The 21,548-nt window shown below is 35.5% G+C and overlaps 1 long non-coding RNA gene across 2 annotated transcripts; it reads left to right on the top strand.

The window, feature by feature from the left end:
- The first annotated feature begins 1,957 nt into the window (after positions 1–1,957).
- On the top strand, positions 1,958–14,528 carry LOC137628968 (uncharacterized). 2 transcript variants are annotated; one of them, XR_011041414.1, is made up of 4 exons: positions 1,958–1,993; positions 9,779–9,919; positions 10,739–10,850; positions 13,584–14,528. It is a non-coding gene; the product is annotated as an uncharacterized lncRNA (long non-coding RNA). The 2 variants fall into 2 exon arrangements; XR_011041415.1 differs by having other exon boundaries at positions 10,739–10,845.
- The last annotated feature ends 7,020 nt before the right edge of the window (positions 14,529–21,548 follow it).

Raw genomic sequence — 21,548 nt, forward strand, 5'->3', positions numbered from 1 at the left:
AATAAAGAAAGCATTAAAAGGCATGAAAGAGGAAAAACAGCAGAAGATAGAGGATATTTCAGGAAGTAAGTCTGGTTAAACTTGACATAAAATGCCTGCTAGAATGGTCTATACCTACAGCTTGGAAAACTTTATCATTATACTAATTCACATAGAGGACACTTAAAAGTCCTGAAAATTATTGCCCAATAAGTTTACTCCGTAATATGTGAAATATATACAAAGATCATAGGCCGAATAGAAAGAGAGCTAGACTTAAATCAAGCAAGAGAGCAGGCAGGTTTCAGAGGAGGGTATTCAACAACTGATTTCCATGTGATTAACCAGCAAATGCAGCAATCAAGAGTATGACAAACCCCTATGTATGGCATTTATAGACTGTGAGAAAGCTTTTGATTCTGTCAAAACTTCAAAAAGTGATGAAAGCCCTTCAAAGACTAGCTAGGTATAGATGAATCTTATGTTTGAACACTTCAAGATATCTATACGGGAAGTACAGCAATCCTAAAGCTACATAAAGATAGTGCAAAAACTCGTTTGAGAAAGGAGTTGGACAGGGAGACCCCATCTCCTAAATTATTCATAGCATGCCTAGAAGTTTTTAAGAATTTATATAAAAACAATATATGAATTTATATTAATGGGGAATACCTTATCAACTTATGATTTGCAGATGACATTCTTATGTTTAGTAAATCTTGGGAGGAATTGCAAAAGATGATAGCCTGTTTGAATAGAGGAAGGAAAGGAAGCTAATATAAATATAGATAGTTATGATATTATAAATAGAGCTGAAGTAATGTTCAATAGAAATGTAGAGAACAACAAATAAGAGTTAAGAACGAACCTCCAGAGATTGTTGATGAAAATACGTATTTAAGACAGTAATTTTCCCCAGAAAATGAGACCGAAATTAAAAGAAGTATAAGCATTTGCTAGGGAGCTTTTGGTAAACAAATGAGATTATGAAAATTAAAATGCCACTTTCCCTAAGAAGAAAATTATATAATCAAATGATCCTACCATTATTAACATGAGCAGCAGAAACTTGGAACCTTACTAAATCCTTAGAACATTAGCTAGTTACAACTCAAAGAGCTATAGAAAGAATAATGATGGAAATAATACTAAGGTACAGAAGAAAGGGCAATTTGGGTACAAGAGCAAACTAAAGTAGAGGATATTCTAACAACTTGTAAGTAAAACAAATGGATATGGACAGGTAATATAATAAGAATGACGGACAATAGATGGACATTAGAAATAACAGAATGGGTCCCTAGAGACTGTAGAAAAATAAAAAAAGAAATATAATTCGATGGATTGACGAGCTAAACATTTACATTGTATATACTGGCATAGAAAAACCATAAACAAACAAAAGTGGAAGGAAATCTCTGAGGTTTTTCCCTACATTGGACTACCAACAGCTGATTATATATATATATATATATATATATATATATATATATATATATATATATATATATATATATATATATATATATATATATATATATATATATATATCTATGGTTACGGTAGGAACCCTTCAATATTTTATAGTTTAGGTTAAAATCTTCCCATATTTTATCATTCAATTTAGCATGCTTCCATTTTCTATAAATATAGATAGAACTATCCTATATTTCATAATTCTTTCAACGAATTCAACCTATTGCAAGAATAAACCATTATATTCCCATATAGTTGTTGATTTTCATTGCTCTTTGAAACTGGGACTTATTTTTTAAATCTAGATTTAAAATCCATGGTCATGATAATGATCTAGCAATAATACCGCGAACGCAAACTCTAGATGGCGCTCTTTGCTCTAAGGCTAACCACCGAAAATATCTCTAGGTGAACTGTTGGCTTCGTCATTCTTTTATCCTTGGCTCCTCTTGCTAATTGACAATTGGACTCGGTTGAGCTCGTTACTCCTTTTCAACATATACTTTCGACTAGGGAACATGTCTGCGATGACATGCAGGTATGTTTATTTATTAAGTTTGGTTTTAGTGATATTTTTTTATTTTATCGAGCAATATAAATTATTTGCCGAGTTTAGTGAATATATCGATGTGATTTTAAAATTATTTGAATTTAAATGTCTAGGCTTTCCATTAATGGCGTTCCCGTGTAATTGGTTTTTTTGGATATTGAACGGGTTATTTCTGCACTCGTTTCGAAGGCCATTAATTATTAAATTACCTTATACCGGATAGAATTTGGACATATATGAACGTTCAAGCAAATTATGTAAAGAACTTTTTTAATTCATTTTTGATATTTAGAATTACTTTACCGTTTTGGGGTGGCTTATTAGGTTTACTCAAATATAACATTAGGGAAAAGTTTAAATTTTAAAAGCATACTGTGACGTCAATGCTCAATCATTTCTGGGGATTTTGACAATATTCTTTACATTCTTAACAAAAGATGACAAAAAAAACTTTGGAAAGTTATTTTGACCTGGGAATATTTTTGAGGCATTTTTTTCCATGCCTTTTAGTCATCTATAATTGTTTGCTGGTGAAAAGTACTTACAATTCGAAGACTTTCTATCCCTTTTCTTAAATTTAGTGAACTTGGCTCTTTAATAGCACTATAAAATGTTAAAAATTTTCACATGTAAATTAAGTTATCTTATTGATACACGTGAGCAAAGGTGCAAGTTGATCCCTTAAAGGTAATAGGAATATGAAAGGTAGTTTTTAGTGGCCATTAAATTTTGCCCAGGAAATTCCCATAGCTTCCATGGGAGTTGGATAGGGTCTAGAAAGCTATAAATGCCCAATTGATCATGGCATTTTAGTATGATTGTTCTTAAGTAAACCAGAACACTAACCAAAATGAGATGGGTTACTCTACCAGACTCAATACTTATTGTGCATGGTTTGGAGTTAATCTGGCTATGGGAATCTGACAGTGACGGGCTGTTAATGTACTTGTAGCGCATTTTAAGTTTGACTTCATTTGACTTTGATAGTGTAAGAAAGCAACTTTTTTTTCACGCGTTCACGTGATATCATCGGGATTCCATGATCTTTTCAATAGTTCAGTGTATTAGTTATTAGATAGTCAGTATTGTTGTAAACATTCACTTGTTAGTTTTTGTTGTTTCTGAAATGTATGTAGATATATTTGCCAAGCATTTAATCATTCTAAAACTCGCTAAATAGGTAATACTAAAATCTTTAAACCACTTAAATATCGTGCGCGGAATATTGCCACTGGGTCAATTGCCACCGGGAATATTGCCCACCTAGGAAAATTGCCACTGGGAAAATTGCCACTGGGAAAATTGCCACTGGGAAAATTGCCACTCGGTCAATTGCCACCGGGAATATTGCCCACCTAGGAATATTGCCACCCGGAAAATTGCCACTATGAAAAATTAATTTTTTTCATTCAATAGTTTTATGAACTTTAAATCACTTAGAATTACGATATGGAATAAAGAATTACGATATGGAATAAAGAATACAGGACAGCAAATTATTTACTTTTTATTATAGCTTTAGGAATATTATATCACTTAAAATTACATTAAGGAAATATATAGGAGAAAGAATACAGAACAGAACTTGTTTATTTCCAACACTTAAAAACTTACATAAAAAAAACAGAACTTTTTTATTTAAAAAACATGCATATTATATGCAATTGATCGTAAATATCTAATTTTAATATTATAAGTGCTGTATTTCAATAGAATGTTCTTTATTTTGGCGTTTAAATATTGGTACTTTTTTGTCGAAGTGAGTCCCCTCGTTCAAAATGGATTCTCTTAATTGTTGCTAAGCGTTCTTCATCTTTAAGTGAGTCAATCAGCCGCCAGATATTGGGGTGGGCATTACCTACTGATTTATTAAGCGAATTATGAAACGCCTCTACGTTGTTATTTGTTCGTGGTAAAGAGTTGACTACACGGCTATAAACATTCCAGAAACTTAGTGGAAATGTACCTGTAAATCTTCGTCTGTTATTCCTTGTCCCTCTCTCAATTCCTATGTATGTAGATTCGAAATAAGCGAGAAATTCCTGCGGTATGGCATAATCATCTGACAGTTCTTCGAAAACCAAAATAACATCTTGAGTTGGCACAAAGGCAAAGGCAGAAAAATGTCTCATTTTTAAAGAGAATTCATTGTTGTTGTGGTATTCTTGTTTAAAACCCAATTCAACTATCTTTCTATAAAGCGATTGAGAGAAATGGAAGAAACACCCATTAAGAAAAACGTCTGGGAAAGCCGCCTTTATTCCATTAAAACAAGCCTTTTCAAAATCAATTGTAATATTTTCGGTTTCTTCACCACCTAAAAATTCACTCAATTTTTCAAAAACTCTTCTATATGCCTCGGTCTTGTTAGGTAAAAGAGCAAAGACACGTGGTATACTCAGTTTATCTTGCTGTACATGAACGGTTAAAAGTTGACAATAAAATTCCGGAGCAACTTTAAATGTACCGTCAATTGCCCAATTCTTAAAACGTTTTAAATCTTGTAGCCCAGCATCAGATGCAAACATCAATATGCGATCCACATCGTCCATACCTGAATCGTATTGAAGGAAAGTTTTCCCGCCGTCTATGACTGTAAATTCTAGTGGTATCGAATATCCTGCCCTTCCACATGGAACGGAAGGAAAATTTGAAAGTTTTTGTCTCCACTTCCTAATATTCCTGCTTACTAAAATTCGTTATTGTGATATTTTTGTTTATAAAACTCAAAAAATTTCCTAAATAATGGTGGTTTGGAAACCTATCTAAAAATCTTAAGAGGTAAACAGTTGTCGAAACTATAACAGATAACAAGCAAAATCTTGAATGGAAAACTGATAGTAAAAGTCGGGGATATAAGGTAATAAAGTTGTAGGTCTGTTTGTTTGTTTTAAACCATTCCTATGGGTTTAGAGCTAGTTTTACACTGAGAAATAATTTCACTTAATTTAATTTAAAAAAAAATGGTGGCGATTTTCCGGGTGGCAATATTCCTAGGTGGGCAATATTCCCGGTGGCAATTGACCCAGTGGCAATATTCCTAGCCCCCTTAAATATATACTCTATTTTACTTTAAGCAAACTCTAGCAAATATCGCACGTGTCGTCCTATCGAATAGCTATGGAATAAGCTGTAGTTACATTTTTTTAAATACCGCTCTAGAACGCTTAGTGGCTCCAAATAAGACTTTAACTTCAGTTTTATCATTTATTTAGTATTAGCGTTAATGCACCTCACGCGGTGGTCATATTGAGAGGGAATTTGCTACTAAATCATGGCGTTGTCAAAATTGTCCTGAACACGTAATATTTAACAGATTTCGAGTGGTTCGAATAAAATATACCCGTGAAGCTCATCTTTAATACTTTGGTAATACCTGTGGTTTTGGATCTTTTATTCTCTTAGCACTTATGCGCCATAAACAAATGTTGTCTTCTATATTATTCATACGTTTTGGATATTTTTTGGCTGATATTCCAAGTTTTAAGCTTCACAACTCTGTAGGCTACGTCAATTCTGGGTAAGTGGTTTTTAGGCTACGTCAGTTCTGGGTAAATGGTTTTTATAAGGGCAGATAGTCTCAAGATTCATCTACAGTATTTAATTTGGAGGCTTAGCTTAGTTCACGTTTACTTTAAATCCTAAGTTCCCATCACAATCCTGCTCGTTATCAAGTTCTACCCCCTAGAAGCTTAGGGTGAAGGGGAGGGGCGGTTAGCGAAAAAGGACATGCATTTTTCCCTTGGCAGTCCTATTAACTCCTGACAACTTTAGTCCTAAAACGCTTGCTTCAACTGTCTTAACGTACGTAACTGAAATAGAATAGTTTATAAAGCTTCTACAACATTGTCCGCTAGTCCATTCACGTTACTTTTTTTTTTAAGTCTTCTCTTTACAAAGTTAAAACTGGATCGCTGGCTTACTTTATAGCAAATAAATGTTTGCGTTTAAAAGGATTATTTAATCAGTTTGCGTAGTGGATTGAATAAGGTATCTGTAGTACAACGAAAGGAGTGCTATTTGCGCATTATTCAGATTCTGACTCCACATAGTTGACAATTACTTGACTGACTGTAATAGATTAAGCCAACTAAACGTAACTAACGACACTCCTAAGCCTAAACGAAAGTGGGGCTCAGTTTTGGAAGAAAGGAACTAATGAATGGATGTCTGCCAATTTAAGAAAACTCCATAAAATGCAGTTTCTCTTTGGGTAGTTAAGTGTATAGCAATTTTATTTTTGGTTGTGTATAGGTATGCCGCGAAGTTTTTAGTTGAAAATTGCTACACTGGAATTGTGCTGGTAATAGTGTAACTTAAGAGCATTATGAAAACTGAGTGGTCTAGTTTTGTAAATGTCATTTTTGCCAGGTATATTAATGTTTGACATGTGGGCCGTTTTCAAAAGTTTCTTGCATCTATGCCAATATGAACCTGTGATGCTCGTAGATTTTTAAAGATAACTTAGTTTCATAGCCCTATATCAAATCTAAATTGGTAGCTGGTATTGCTAGTGTCTTGGTATTGGCTACATTGTAAGTAGTCAAGTCCGATTATTATATAGTCCACTTTGAAATAGGTTCCATTCAAGAATTTTGTCCTATAGTACAATTTCATTCTACTGTAGTGTTCTAAGGGGAGAGATTAATCATGTAACAGTTAGGGACAATGTAGGCATTACTTAGTTTGAGAAGCGTCGTTGCTAGACTAATTTACAATTTTCCCCACTTCATCGCATACTGTCTAAATTCGATGAACCTTAGCTAAATGTGTTACTCTTCTGCGCATTCAGGGTTGAATGGCTTTCCTGGCCTCAGTGTTGGGCCATATGGGTCAAACTTGTATAAACTTTCCCACCCTGTTTCCAGTTGAGCAATAGGGGCTATATTTGCGAATGTTCCCTCCTTGTTGGTGGCAGGTCATGAATCAAATCTAATGAAATCCCTAAGTTTCAGTGGTGGTGGGCCTGAATGGGCCAATTTAAACATCCCTACCAAAGTCTGTCCCATATTTACGGGCTGCTAACACAAGAGACCTTGTCATACATACTACAAGGCAATCTAAAACTAATGAACGGTCTGTCCCACCATATTTCTAGTGGCAGCCTATAAGTCAAAATCTCTCAACCTGGTGGAAAGTTATATGGACCAAATTAATCTGTCCCCACAGTCCAGTCGTGGGTCATATTTGTCAAATTTAACGTCTCCATCCTATGCTACGTGGCAGGCCATATGGCTCAAATTTGTCCCCAGTGGCGAGCATTATGAGAAACTTTATATAAAAGTTCTTGTATATTTGTGCTAATATAAGCCTTTAAAATATTTCGCCTAGTAAAACGCAGCATTACGAACGTGATTGTCCTGAAAAGTTTATCTTTGACTACTAAAACACTTGAAGCTAATTTCATAACGACCGTCCAATTTGTAATTAAGATTGTCTTAAATCATCCTGGCATCTTAGACATTTACCCAAATTTATTCTATTACCTTAAACTTAAATTATCAGTATATTTATTGTATACGTTCCTACATGAGCTAGTATTGTACCAACCGTGTGTCACACAATTGTACATAATTATTTTGTATATATTATGCTTGTATCTGCGCTCTTCCCTCGCACTAAAAAGAACCTGAATGATCATGTCTCCGTTTTGCTCTAACATTGTCTCTCTCTCGAACAGGTTATGTTACAGAGCAAAACGGAGACATGATCATTCAGGTTCTTCATAGTGCGAGGGAAGAGCGCAGATACAAGCATAATATATACTCAATAATTATGTACTATTGTGACACACGGTTGGTACATGTGCCTTTGAGTTCACAACACTCACTCGGCACAGTCACACTGTTTCCAGTGCTAAGATAGGTATTTTAATACTGCTAATAGGATATTCAGGAAATTTTAGGTTGTAGCAAGGCAATTATTTCATCGATTGGTAAGGTCTCAAATTGTTCCCCAGTCAGCTATTCAAATTAGGTCTCATTGCTTGGAATGGAAGGGAATAAGGTACGTTTAAAGAAACAAATATAGAACAGTACCGCAGTCTTCAAAGTTTATTATAAATATTTAAATGTGTAAAGGAGACTTCCTATACAACTTTTCTATGCTAAGTGTTGGCTGATATTTTCATGCTTTACATATTTTGACATCCTCCTAAATTATTAGATGGCCATGGGTTGTGGAATTAAATCTATTTTAAAACTCTAATCTTCGGTATTTATATACCTTCTATGTATTAGTGCTATAGGGGGAAAACTAAAGAAATTAAGGTGGAAATAAACTTGTCAGTCCTTAGTCGTAGGGGTTGGTTAAATCAGGGTTAACCTTGAGTTAAACTAGAGAACATAAAACGTGCTCGGATCCCAAGAAATATAAAATGTTATAAATTAACATTACCTTAGCTCTAAAGCATTTTATATTAGTTGCTATTCCTTCACGTTTTCAATTTTGTATTTAATTTAATTTAATGTGATAAGAATTTTCCTCTTTGGCTCAAATAATGACAGTTGACAGCTATCAAGGCTTTATAAGGATGATTTTAGTTTGGTCTATGGGTCCATACAAAATTGTAAGGGCAGAAAGCAGTTTTTTACCGAATGAAGGTTAGTTTATTTTAAGGTACTACGGAGAGAACTGTTGAATGGCTTTAGCGGGGCGGGGGTAGCAGTTATATCTAAAGTGGCTTAAGAGCAAAGTGTTTTTTTTTTTCAGCAGTTATATTTTAAGTATGCTAGGAACTCCATTACTGCTCCTCTGGTATGTTTTTAGTTGTGTATTGAGGTTGATTATAGTTTTATTCCTGGCTCCCATTGAATTAGTCTTACTGTCCATAGGGTTTTTTTAAAATTTTATAAAGGTAGACTTCAGCCTTGAACATCGGAAGATACCGTAACAATAGCCATTAGAATTTGCCTGAATTTCACTTTCTTGTAGCTCTGTACAGCTAATGAATTTTGATTTCAGCAACGTTACTGTATTTTTCAACATTCTTATTGAACCGTAGATCTGTTTTGTAATCTTGCTTTCCATCTATTGAAATTCATTGTATATTGCCCAGAAAGCCATATTTGAGCCTCCATCAATATTTCAAATGCTTATTGATGGTTCGAGAAATTAAATTCTTTCGATGCCTTCAGGTTAGTAATACTGTAAACCCAGGTGTCATCGCTAATACAGAATTTAAACAACTGAAGTGTGGTTTGCGTAACTGTTCCTACATACTACCTGCTAAAGGATTACCTAACATTTAACTCTGTACCTTTTATTGGGTTATACTTACTATTTCCATTTCTCTGGATCGTAAATTATATCAAATTGACAAATATGAGCTTGATACAAGATTTTAATTCTTATGTTTGCCATAACGCCCCAAAAATGAAATAAGCATGCATGGTTTATTTGGCGTTTTAGAAGTACAATGGAAAAATTAGAAAATGGAATGATCTATAAAGGTTTTCAGAGTAAACTATGACGACTAAGGGTTTTCACCTCTTTACCAACAAATAAATGGCAGTTTACTCGGAGAGCCTACGACGTTCATAATTTTAGTATATATACTTTAGCACTTTGGTTATTTTTGTCAACTCTTGAATAACTGGGGTTAGATTGAAATATACCATATAGTGTAGACAAACTAATTTAGCATTAATGCTTTTTGTGAGTACTTTTACTATTTTTTTTTCATTTTTTTTTCCATATTTCAAATTAATGTTGATAGCAGTTTACGTTCGATATACAATTTCAGATTTTGATTAGTGTTAATTTCTCTTCCAGGTGTATAGCGGGTTGCATACGAAATCCAATGACTGAAAAGAAATTCCGGCTAATTACTTTGAACTTGATGGAATGGAACGGCTGAATCAACATTATCAAGCTGAACTCTAGGAATGGAATTTGACTTGTTTAAAGCTTAAGGCGAGTTAAAACCAGCAATTTTATAAACACAAACGCCAGGTCTCGCTAGTTTTCTAGATTGTTCCCCCTAAAATGTTGTCTTCCATGCAAAAACAGCTGAAGCCTCCTAGATTAGTGCACGAAAATTGTATATAAAAAAAATCTAATGCTAAAGTAGCCATGGTTTTAGGATAACTGGTAACTCTTCAGATCTTTTTTTTTTTTAAGTTTGGAAAATGAAAATGAGAAGCAAATAGAACAAAAATGCAACCCCAGTTACCACAGTATCTATAGAACTCAAATTTATTTCTGTTATAACTTTAGTGTAGATCGCAAATCTCTCAAAACTAATCTACATATCCCTAAAAACTAATGGAAGCTGGTGACAAAATTAAACGTCAGTTGTCACATTCTACATTATAAAACTGTAGCATTCTTTATGAAATTAATGGAATTTTACTTAGTAAACCAAGGCAAAAACTCGTCAGTAGATGTTAGTGGACTAGTTGCCCCTCATTTTTGACCAGTAGTAGATTGTTTTAGATTAACTTGGTTAACCAATGACTATTAAACTCAAATTATTGTATCTGAAAGGGCTATCGGAGATAACTTGTGACTAGATTGTTTTGCCCTTATTTAATCCAAGCATTCGCAAGATAGATATTTAAATAGCCCTTTTATGCCTGGCAGTAAACTCGAACGGTTGACATAGAATAGGGAAATAATCAGTGGCTTAACCTTAGGCATGGGATGGAGAATGTCTTAACCGTTGAAGGAGTTTAAACTATTTTAGGAAAAATTAATGTTAAATAGGTAAAATTAACTTTGAATCCTTAACAGATTTGTGCTCCAGTTTGCGTAGTATGGCATAAGGCACTGAAGCCCGAAGACGACACGAAGGCTATCCTGCAGCAAGTCGAGAAATCGCTCGTTTGAATCCTGCATGAGTTAAGTATGACCCTCCATAATGAACTAATGCTGTAAACTTAATTTAAATCATAAATTTAGTTTAGATTTCTATTTATAGAAGACAGGTTAGATTTTGTGGCATTTGATGTTCGTATGGAATTGCATACAGACCAGGAATATCAAGCTAGACTGAGTGAATAGCTGACAATGTTTTCTGTAGGCATTGGTATTCCTAGATATTTTCCATTCAATGATTTATTTTCCCCCTTTGTTACTAAAGTGATAGGCCTCGTGGGGTTCACTAAAGCTATAATAAACTTGATGATTTTGACCAAATCCTAGTATTTAAAAAGCTCTTCAATAGTTGCATTTTTTAAATTTATTTTAAACTTAAGTTCCTAGTTTAATTGTTTTAGATGTGATTTAGACGTGAAGTAACCTACTTAGATAAGAACGTAACACAAAAAAAGGTTACACTTTTGGTAAAAGTTTCCAGGCTGGCATGCGTGAAGCTGTAATCCATTCTCCTGTAACATTGTTCTCGTACGTGGATAGTCAGTGCACCAGACCTGATGTACTTAGTTCAGCTTGTTTAGCAAAGGTCTTTTTACTTACATTTAGGTGAATTCACTGTTGAAAACTTAACATACAGTAGGTACTAAAATATTTTCCTTACTGCATATCTTTTCTTAAAATATCCTAATTTTTGTTGTCTCAAGTTAACCTCAATTTTTTGTTGGTCTTAAAAGTTTCCTAGTTTTGGGAGCTTAAAATATTCTGAATGTTTTGGGGGCTTGAATTATTTGAATGTTTTAGGGGCTTGAATTATTTGAATGTTTTGGGGGCTTGAATTATTTGAATGTTTTGGGGGCTTGAATTATTTGAATGTTTTGGGGGCTTGAATTATTTGAATGTTTTGGGGGCTTAAATTATTTGAATGTTTTGGGGGCTTAAATTATTTGAATGTTTTGGGGGCTTAAAATATTTGAATGTTTTGGGGGCTTAAAATATTTGAATGTTTTGGGGGCTTAAAATATTTGAATGTTTTGGGGGCTTAAAATATTTGAATGTTTTGGGGGCTTGAAATATTTGAATGTTTTGGGGGCTTGAAATATTTGAATGTTTTGGGGGCTTGAAATATTTGAATGTTTTGGGGGCTTGAAATATTTGAATGTTTTGGGGGCTTGAAATATTTGAATGTTTTGGGGGCTTGAAATATTTGAATGTTTTGGGGGCTTGAAATATTTGAATGTTTTGGGGGCTTGAAATATTTGAATGTTTTGGGGGCTTGAAATATTTGAATGTTTTGGGGGCTTGAAATATTTGAATGTTTTGGGGGCTTGAAATATTTGAATGTTTTGGGGGCTTGAAATATTTGAATGTTTTGGGGCCTTGAAATATTTGAATGTTTTGGGGCCTTGAAATATTTGAATGTTTTGGGGCCTTGAAATATTTGAATGTTTTGGGGCCTTGAAATATTTGAATGTTTTGGGGCCTTGAAATATTTGAATGTTTTGGGGCCTTGAAATATTTGAATGTTTTGGGGCCTTGAAACATTTGAATGTTTTGGGGCCTTGAAACATTTGGATGTTTTGGGGCCTTGAAACATTTGGATGTTTTGGGGCCTTGAAACATTTGGATGTTTTGGGGCCTTGAAACATTTGGATGTTTTGGGGCCTTGAAACATTTGGATGTTTTGGGGCCTTGAAACATTTGGATGTTTTGGGGCCTTGAAACATTTGGATGTTTTGGGGCCTTGAAACATTTGGATGTTTTGGGGCCTTGAAACATTTGGATGTTTTGGGGCCTTGAAACATTTGGATGTTTTGGGGCCTTGAAACATTTGGATGTTTTGGGGCCTTGAAACATTTGGATGTTTTGGGGCCTTGAAACATTTGGATGTTTTGGGGCCTTGAAACATTTGGATGTTTTGGGGCCTTGAAACATTTGGATGTTTTGGGGCCTTGAAACATTTGAATGTTTTGGGGCCTTGAAACATTTGAATGTTATGGGGGGTTTAAATGTCATAATTGTTTTTTGGGGGGTTTAAATGTTAAATGTTTTTTTTTTTTGGGGGGGGGGCTTAATTGTCCTAAATGGTTTGGTGGGTTTAAATGTTCTAAATAGTTTGAGGGTTTAATGTCCCAAATGTGTTTTGGGGTTAATTGTCCTGAATGGTTTGGAGTTTTAGATGGCGTGCAGGGTTTGGGGGTGGGGGGGGGGGTGGGGGTTTGAAATATCCTGGATGGTTATAACTTTATTGTAGATCTCAAATCTCTCAAAACTAATCTACATATCCCTAAAAACTAATGGAAGCTGGTGATAAGAATAAACGTCCGTGGTCATATTCTACATTATAAAACTGTAGCATTCTTTATGAAATGAATGAAATCTTACCTTGTAAACCAAGGCAAAAACTCAGATGTTAGTGGACTAGTTGCTCTTCATTTTTGGCCAGTAGTATAGTTTTAGATTAACTAGGTTAACCAGTGATTTGATTTATTGAACTCATACTTCTTGTATCTGAAAGGGCTATCGGAGGTACCTTGTGACTAGATTGTTTTGCCCTTATTTAATCCAAGCATTCGCAAGATAGATATTTAAATAGCCCTTTTATGCCTGGCAGTAAACTCGAACGGCTGACGTAGAATAGGGAAATAATCAGTGGCTTAACCTTAGGCATGGGATGGAGAATGTCTTAACCGTTGAAGGAGTTTAAACTATTTTAGGAAAAATTAATGTTAAATAGGTAAAATTAACTTTGAATCCTTTACAGATTTGTGCTCCTGTTTTCGTGGTATGGTATAAGACACTGAAGCCCGAAGAGGACATGAAGGCTATCCTGCAGCAAGTCGAGAAATAGCAAATTTGAATCCTCTGAGTCAAGTTAAGTATGACCCTCCATAATGAACTAATGCTGTAAACTTTCCTTAAATCATAAATTTAGTTTAGATTTGTATTCTATGGAAGACAGGTTAGATTTTGTGGCATTTGATGTTCGTATGGAATTACATAGACCAGGAATATCAAGCTAGACTGAGTAAATAGCTGATAATGTTTTCTGTAGGCATTGGTATTCCTAGATATTTTCCATTCAATGATTTATTTTCCCCCTTTGTTACTGAAGTGATAGGCCTCGTGGGGTTTACTAAAGCTATAATAAACTTGCTGATTTTGACCAAATCCTAGTATTTAAAAAGCTCTTCAATAGTTGCATTTTTTAAATTTATTTTAAACTAAAGTTTCTAGTTTAATTGTTTTAGATGTGATTTAGACGTGAAGTAACCTACTTAGATAAGAACGTAACACAAAAAAAGGTTACACTTTTGGTAAAAGTTTCCAGGCTGGCATGCGTGAAGCTGTAATCCATTCTCCTGTAACATTGTTCTCGTACGTGGATAGTCAGTGCACCAGACCTGATGTACTTAGTTCAGCTTGTTTAGCAAAGGTCTTTTTACTTACATTTAGGTGAATTCACTGTTGAAAACTTAACATGCAGTAGGTACTAAAATAATTTCATTACTGCATATCTTTTCTTGAAAAATCTCAATTTTTGTAGTCTCAAGCTTACCTCAATTTTTTGTTGGTCTTAAAAGTTTCCTAGTTGTTTTGGGAGCTTAAAATATTCTGTTTCGGGGGCTTAAATATTTGAATGTTTTGGGGGCTTAAAATATTTGAATGTTTTTGGGGGTTTAAATATCCTAAATGTTTTGGGGGGTTTAAATGTACCAAATGTTTTTTTTTTTTTTTTTTTTTTTTGGGGGGGGGGGCTTATTTGTCCTAAATGGTTTGGTGGGTTTAAATGTCCTAAATAGTTTGAGGGTTAAATGTCCCAAATAGTTTGAGGGTTTAATGTCCTAAATTTTTTGGGGGGTTAAATGTCCCAAATGTTTTTTGGGGTTAATTGTCCTGAATGGTTTGGAGTTTTAGATGGCGTGCAGGGTTTGGGGGGGGGGGGGCGGGGGGGGGGTTGAAATATCCTGGATGGTTATAACTTTATTGTAGATCTCAAATCTCTCAAAACTAATCTACATATCCCTAAAAACTAATGGAAGCTGGTGATAAGAATAAACGTCCGTGGTCACATTCTACATTAAAAAACTGTAGCATTCTTTATGAAATGAATGAAATCTTACCTTGTAAACCAAGGCAAAATCTCAGATGTTAGTGGACTGGTTGCTCTTCATTTTTGGCCAGTAGTAGATAGTTTTAGATTAACTTGGTTAACCAGTGATTTGATTTATTACTCAAACTTGTATCTGAAAGGGTTATAGGAGGTACCTTGTGTCTAGATTGTTTTGCCCTTATTTAATCCAAGCATTCGGAAGATAGATATCTAAATAGCCCTTTTATGCCTGGCAGTAAACTCGAACGGTTGACATAGGATAGGGAAATAATCAGTGGCTTAACCTTAGGCATGGGATGGAGAATGTCTTAACCGTTGAAGGAGTTTAAACTATTTTAGGAAAAATTAATGTTAAATAGGTAAACTTAACTTTTAATCCTTTACAGATTTGTGCTCCTGTTTTCGTGGTATGGTATAAGACACTGAAGCCCGAAGAGGACATGAAGGCTATCCTGCAGCAAGTCGAGAAATAGCAAATTTGAATCCTCTATGAGTCAAGTTAAGTATGACCCTCCATAATGAACTAATGCTGTAAACTTTCCTTAAATCATAAATTTAGTTTAGATTTGTATTCTATGGAAGACAGGTTAGATTTTGTGGCATTTGATGTTCGTATGGAATTACATAGACCAGGAATATCAAGCTAGACTGAGTAAATAGCTGACAATGTTTTCTGTAGGCATTTGTATTCCTAGATATTTTCCATTCAATGATTTATTTTCCCCCTTTGTTACTGAAGTGATAGGCCTCATGGGGTTCACTAAAGCTATAATAAATTTGTCGATTTTTACCAAATCCTAGTATTTAAAAAGCTCTTCAATAGTTTAATTGTTTTAGATCTTATTTAGACGTGAAGTAACCTACTTAGGTATGAACATTACACAAAAAAAGGTTACATTTTTGGTAAAAGTTTCCAGGTTGGCATTTGTGAAGCTGTAATCCATTCTCCTGTAACATTGTTCTCGTACGTGGATAGTCAGTGCACCAGACCTGATGTACTTAGTTCAGCTTGTTTAGCAAAGGTCTTTTTACTTACATTTAGGTGAATTCACTGTTGAAAACTTAACATACAGTAGGTACTAAAATAATTTCATTACTGCATATCTTTTCTTGAAATATCCTAATTTTTGTCGTCTCAAGTTAACCTCAATTTTTTTGGGTCTTAAAAGTTTCCTAGTTGTTTTGGGGGCTTAAAATATTCTAAATGTTTTGGGGGCTTAAAATATTCTAAATGTTTTGGGGGCTTAAAATATTCTGAATGTTTTGGGGGCTTAAAATATTTGAATGTTTTGGGGGCTTAAAATATTTGAATGTTTTGGGGGCTTAAAATATTTGAATGTTTTGGGGGCTTAAAATATTTGAATGTTTTGGGGGCTTAAAATATTTGAATGTTTTGGGGGCTTAAAATATTTGAATGTTTTGGGGGCTTAAAATATTTGAATGTTTTGGGGGCTTAAAATATTTGAATGTTTTGGGGGCTTAAAATATTTGAATGTTTTGGGGGGGTTTAAATGTTCTAAATGTTTTTGGGGTTTAAATGTCCTAAATGTTTTTGGGGTTTAAATGTCCTAAATGTTTTTGGGGTTTAAATGTCCTAAATGTTTTTGGGGTTTAAATGTCCTAAATGTTTTTGGGGTTAAATGTCCCAAATGTGTTTTGGGGTTAAATGTCCCAAATGTGTTTTGGGGTTAAATGTCCCAAATGTGTTTTGGGGTTAAATGTCCCAAATGTGTTATGGGTTTAAATGTCCCAAATGTGTTATGGGTTTAAATGTCCCAAATGTGTTATGGGGTTAAATGTCCCAAAATGTGTTATGGGGTTAAATGTCCCAAAATGTGTTATGGGGTTAAATGTCCCAAAATGTGTTATGGGGTTAAATGTCCCAAAATGTGTTATGGGGTTAAATGTCCCAAAATGTGTTATGGGGTTAAATGTCCCAAAATGTGTTATGGGGTTAAATGTCCCAAAATGTGTTATGGGGTTAAATGTCCCAAAATGTGTTATGGGGTTAAATGTCCCAAAATGTGTTATGGGGTTAAATGTCCCAAAATGTGTTATGGGGTTAAATGTCCCAAAATGTGTTATGGGGTTAAATGTCCCAAAATGTGTTATGGGGTTAAATGTCCCCAAATGTGTTATGGGGTTAAATGTCCCCAAATGTGTTATGGGGTTAAATGTCCCCAAATGTGTCTTGGGGTTTAATGTCCCCAAATGTGTCTTGGGGTTTAATGTCCCCAAATGTGTCTTGGGGTTAAATGTCCCCAAATGTGTCTTGGGGTTAAATGTCCCCAAATGTGTCTTGGGGTTAAATGTCCCCAAATGTGTCTTGGGGTTAAATGTCCCCAAATGTGTCTTGGGGTTAAATGTCCCCAAATGTGTCTTGGGGTTAAATGTCCCCAAATGTGTCTTGGGGTTAAATGTCCCCAAATGTGTCTTGGGGTTAAATGTCCCCAAATGTGTCTTGGGGTTAAATGTCCCCAAATGTGTCTTGGGGTTAAATGTCCCCAAATGTGTCTTGGGGTTAAATGTCCCCAAATGTGTCTTGGGGTTAAATGTCCCCAAATGTGTCTTGGGGTTAAATGTCCCCAAATGTGTCTTGGGGTTAAATGTCCCCAAATGTGTCTTGGGGTTAAATGTCCCCAAATGTGTCTTGGGGTTAAATGTCCCCAAATGTGTCTTGGGGTTAAATGTCCCCAAATGTGTCTTGGGGTTAAATGTCCCCAAATGTGTCTTGGGGTTAAATGTCCCCAAATGTGTCTTGGGGTTAAATGTCTCCAAATGTGTCTTGGGGTTAAATGTCCCCAAATGTGTCTTGGGGTTGTAGATGGCGTGCAGGGTTTGGGGGTGGGGCGGCTTGAAATGCCCCAGTTGTCTTGTGGCATAGTCGATTGTGTAATTCCTGTTAACACTTTTTTTTTTTTTTTACTTACAGGTTAACGTGGCCTTCAGTTGGATGCTTTTGATTGATGCATAAAGGATTATCCTGGCACTCCTTGTAAAGTACTTCAGTGGGAAAAGAACAAGTGGAACTTCTACATAAAACCCCATTTTGGACGTTTGGATTGTGTAGGAAAATGTCCCTAATTTAAATTTTTTTTTTTCACAATGAGTATTTAAGTATCTAAATATTCTTAAGTCTTGGACAATGATGAATCTAAATTACTAGCTTATTAATTTATCTAAAATCTTGAATTTTTAGTTTAGTGAATTCATACTCAACTCCCATTAGAAACTGCTTTAATGATTAGGTAATGACTAAAATTCAAAGTTAAATTAGTCTCTACTAGTAGAAATAATCGAGATTGCACTCCTAAGTGAGCTAACCCAATCAACTTAGAGGCTAACTTCATTCCCATTAACTTGGTGGCACCTATATAATGTCATGGAAATCACTCATGAAATTACTGGTGGTACAAGTATGTCAGGTATGGGCTGGGGTATGTCAGGTATGGGCTGGGTTGGGCTGGGCTGTCAGATACGGGCTTGGTTATGTCAGGAATGGACTGGGCTGTGCCATGTCTGGTACGGGCTTGGCTATGTCTGGTACGGGCTTGGATATGTCACTTATGGGCTGGGTTTGGCTATGTCAGTTACGGGCTTGACTATGTCACTTATGGGCTGGGCTTGGCTATGTCAGTTACGGGCTTGGATATGTCACTTATGGGCTGGGCTTGGCTATGTCAGTTTCGGGCTTGATTATGTCGGGTAGAGGCATGTCGGCCCGGGCTATATTGGGTAGAGGCTGGGCAGGACTGGACTAGGTTGCCAGGTGAGGGCTAGGCTAAGCTATGTCTAGTTGGAGCTGGGCTACGTTAGGTTCAGGCTATGACAGATAGGGGCTGGGCTGGGTTAGGCCATGTCAAGTAGGGGCGGGATGGGCTTGGATACGAAATTTTCAGATAGGAACCGGGTTATCTAATTTAGATCTCAAAGCATAGAGATATCTTCAGGTTAAAATTGTTCAATCCACTGTGATGGCATAAGGGGGGGGGGGGGGTAGATCGAGATTCTAGCAGTTTGCCTAAGTTTGTATATCTAATTTTTACTATCAAGGATTAGTATGTGTAGTAAGATTTGGAAAACATAAATTGAGTTTAGTTTGCAATCTATATGCTTTTTAAAGTTCAGGAAACAGGGACAAGTTAGTACAATGGTTGGGAAAATTTCAAAACTATAAAAGAATAGTTTATATAAAATCACTAAATTATATGGTGGCCAAAATTCAGTTGATGAAAAGTGATTTCTTAATTTCTTTATTTTTGGTTATTGAATGGTTTTCAATGTTGATTTGAAGGTGTGTTCTTAACCTTTTTTCTTTTTCCTATAAGCTGCTGAACTTTTTCAAAGTTTACTTACTACTAAACCCTTTCAAGTTTCATTATTATACCTTAGATTTCTGATCCCTCTTAATGCATTTTGAAAGTTATAATTTTTCTATTTTTAATGTGGTAATTAGCAAATGTATATTGGGGGTAATCTAAAGTTTAAACTATTAGTCCTATTCTTAAAAATCAGTAAATATTTCAATGGTTGAAATTCGTATGAAAAACTTACCCACTTTTATTAAATTTAAATTCGTATTTGATGGAATGTCCATCCTCCCTCACCATATTTCTCCCTCTCTCTCTCTCTCTCTCTCTCTCTCTCTCTCTCTCTCTCTCTCTCTCTCTCTCTCTCTCTCTCTCTCAATATTTGGGTGACTTGGTCGTTAGTTTAGGTGTAGTGTGAATAAAAGATAAGTGTAGCATAGGTAATTGAAAGTTATTGTAAAAGTATTTCAATTTAATAGCATATTTCAATAATGAAAAAAATATTGCATATTTTGATTAAAAAAAACTAAAGTTGAATAAAGATGCTCCTTAGGATTTATGCTTTTGGGAAGGTCAAAAGGTTATTTTAATTGATAAAAATTTAAACGTTTAGTACTGGGAATTGAATGCCTTAAATATTGCTGGATTATGCAGAATAGTGAAGTTTTAGGCGATAGTCGGCTTTGGTGTTGGGGGGGGGGGGGGGTAGTAGGGTGGTAGGAGAGCTTTGGTGTGGGGGGGGTGTGGGGGTGGTAGGAGAGCTTTGGTGTGGGGGTGGTAGGAGAGCTCTTGAGCTTTTGTGGGCGGATGGTAAGGTGGTAGGAGAGCTTTTGTGGGCGGATGGTAAGGTGGTAGGAGAGCTTTTGTGGGCGGATGGTAAGGTGGTAGGAGAGCTTTTGTGGGCGGATGGTAAGGTAGTAGGAGAGCTTTTGTGGGTGGATGGTAAGGTGGTAGGAGAGCTTTTGTGGGTGGATGGTAAGGTGGTAGGAGAGCTTTTGTGGGTGGATGGTAAGGTGGTAGGAGAGCTTTTGTGGGTGGATGGTAAGGTGGTAGGAGAGCTTTTGTGGGTGGATGGTAAGGTGGTAGGAGAGCTTTTGTGGGTGGATGGTAAGGTGGTAGGAGAGCTTTTGTGGGCGGATGGTAAGGTGGTAGGAGAGCTTTTGTAGGCGGATGGTAAGGTGGTAGGAGAGCTTTTGTGGGCGGATGGTAAGGTGGTAGGAGAGCTTTGTTGGGGGGTGGTAGGAGAGCTTTGGTGGTGGGGGGTAGGGTGGTAGGAGAGCTTTGGTGGGGGGCTGGTAGGGCCTTTGCTCGTACTAATACTAATTCTTTTATCTTGAGCTTCATGAACATGCCTTGAAATCAACAATCAAATTTTGAAAGTTATTCCAATCAGATTAAAATTTGCAGAAACTTTTCAGAGGTCCCATTCCCACTCCTTGATCCTTCCCCCTCCCAATTTGGAAAGATGAAAAAAAAAAAAATGGGAACGTTCATATGTCTGAGCCTCCCTCCCCAGTTGGCCCCCCTCACTCTTCTGGTATCAGTACTTGCCATATTCCTCACCACTGAAAGGCCAGAGGGCCCATGAAGTATATCTTGCTTTTGACTAAACCACTGTTCATTTAGGCTGTTTGAGCTTCCCATGTACGGAGCTAGTTCATTCTTTTGCTGGTTAAATGAGAGAAGTATATTAACTTGGCTATGTTGTATTGTCAAAATGCTAGACTGTCATAGTGAATATGTTCAGTCCACTTTGATTTCCCTGAAATCTTGTAGATTTCAAAGAAATTATGATAATAGTAGATTCTCTTGTCAACTCTAGTCCTGATTGTCTTGTTAAATAATCTAAATCTTTACAGCCTCAAATTGTTTTAAAGTTTTTATTTCAAGCTTTTAAATTTTTTTTTTTGAATAGTTAGGAATTTATTCTTCTTAATCTTTAATTGTAGGAGATTGCTATGTCAAATTGAACAGGTTTCTGATGTGTACACCGTAATTTCAATATCACTATATCAAATTTGTCATGTATTGTGTAAATTGTTGTGAAATTATCAAGATGGTGATTTGATATCCAAGAATGTGTTTTCAAAGTTAATGTGGAATTAGTATTTGTATTGCTTTTTTTTTTTTTAAATCTGTGAAAATCAGTTTGAAAAATTTAGAAACTTTTTAATCAATTTTTCAAAAAGTGGAGAATTTATCAATCTTGCAATTCATTGCTTTCTATTACACTGAGATATCAGAGCTCTCTGAAAAGGGGTCCAGCTGGGATTATAGATGTCCAAAGTTATCTGATTTCTACCAT

The sequence above is a fragment of the Palaemon carinicauda genome, chromosome 37, assembly GCF_036898095.1.
Source record: "Palaemon carinicauda isolate YSFRI2023 chromosome 37, ASM3689809v2, whole genome shotgun sequence".
NCBI classification, from domain to species: domain Eukaryota; kingdom Metazoa; phylum Arthropoda; class Malacostraca; order Decapoda; family Palaemonidae; genus Palaemon; species Palaemon carinicauda.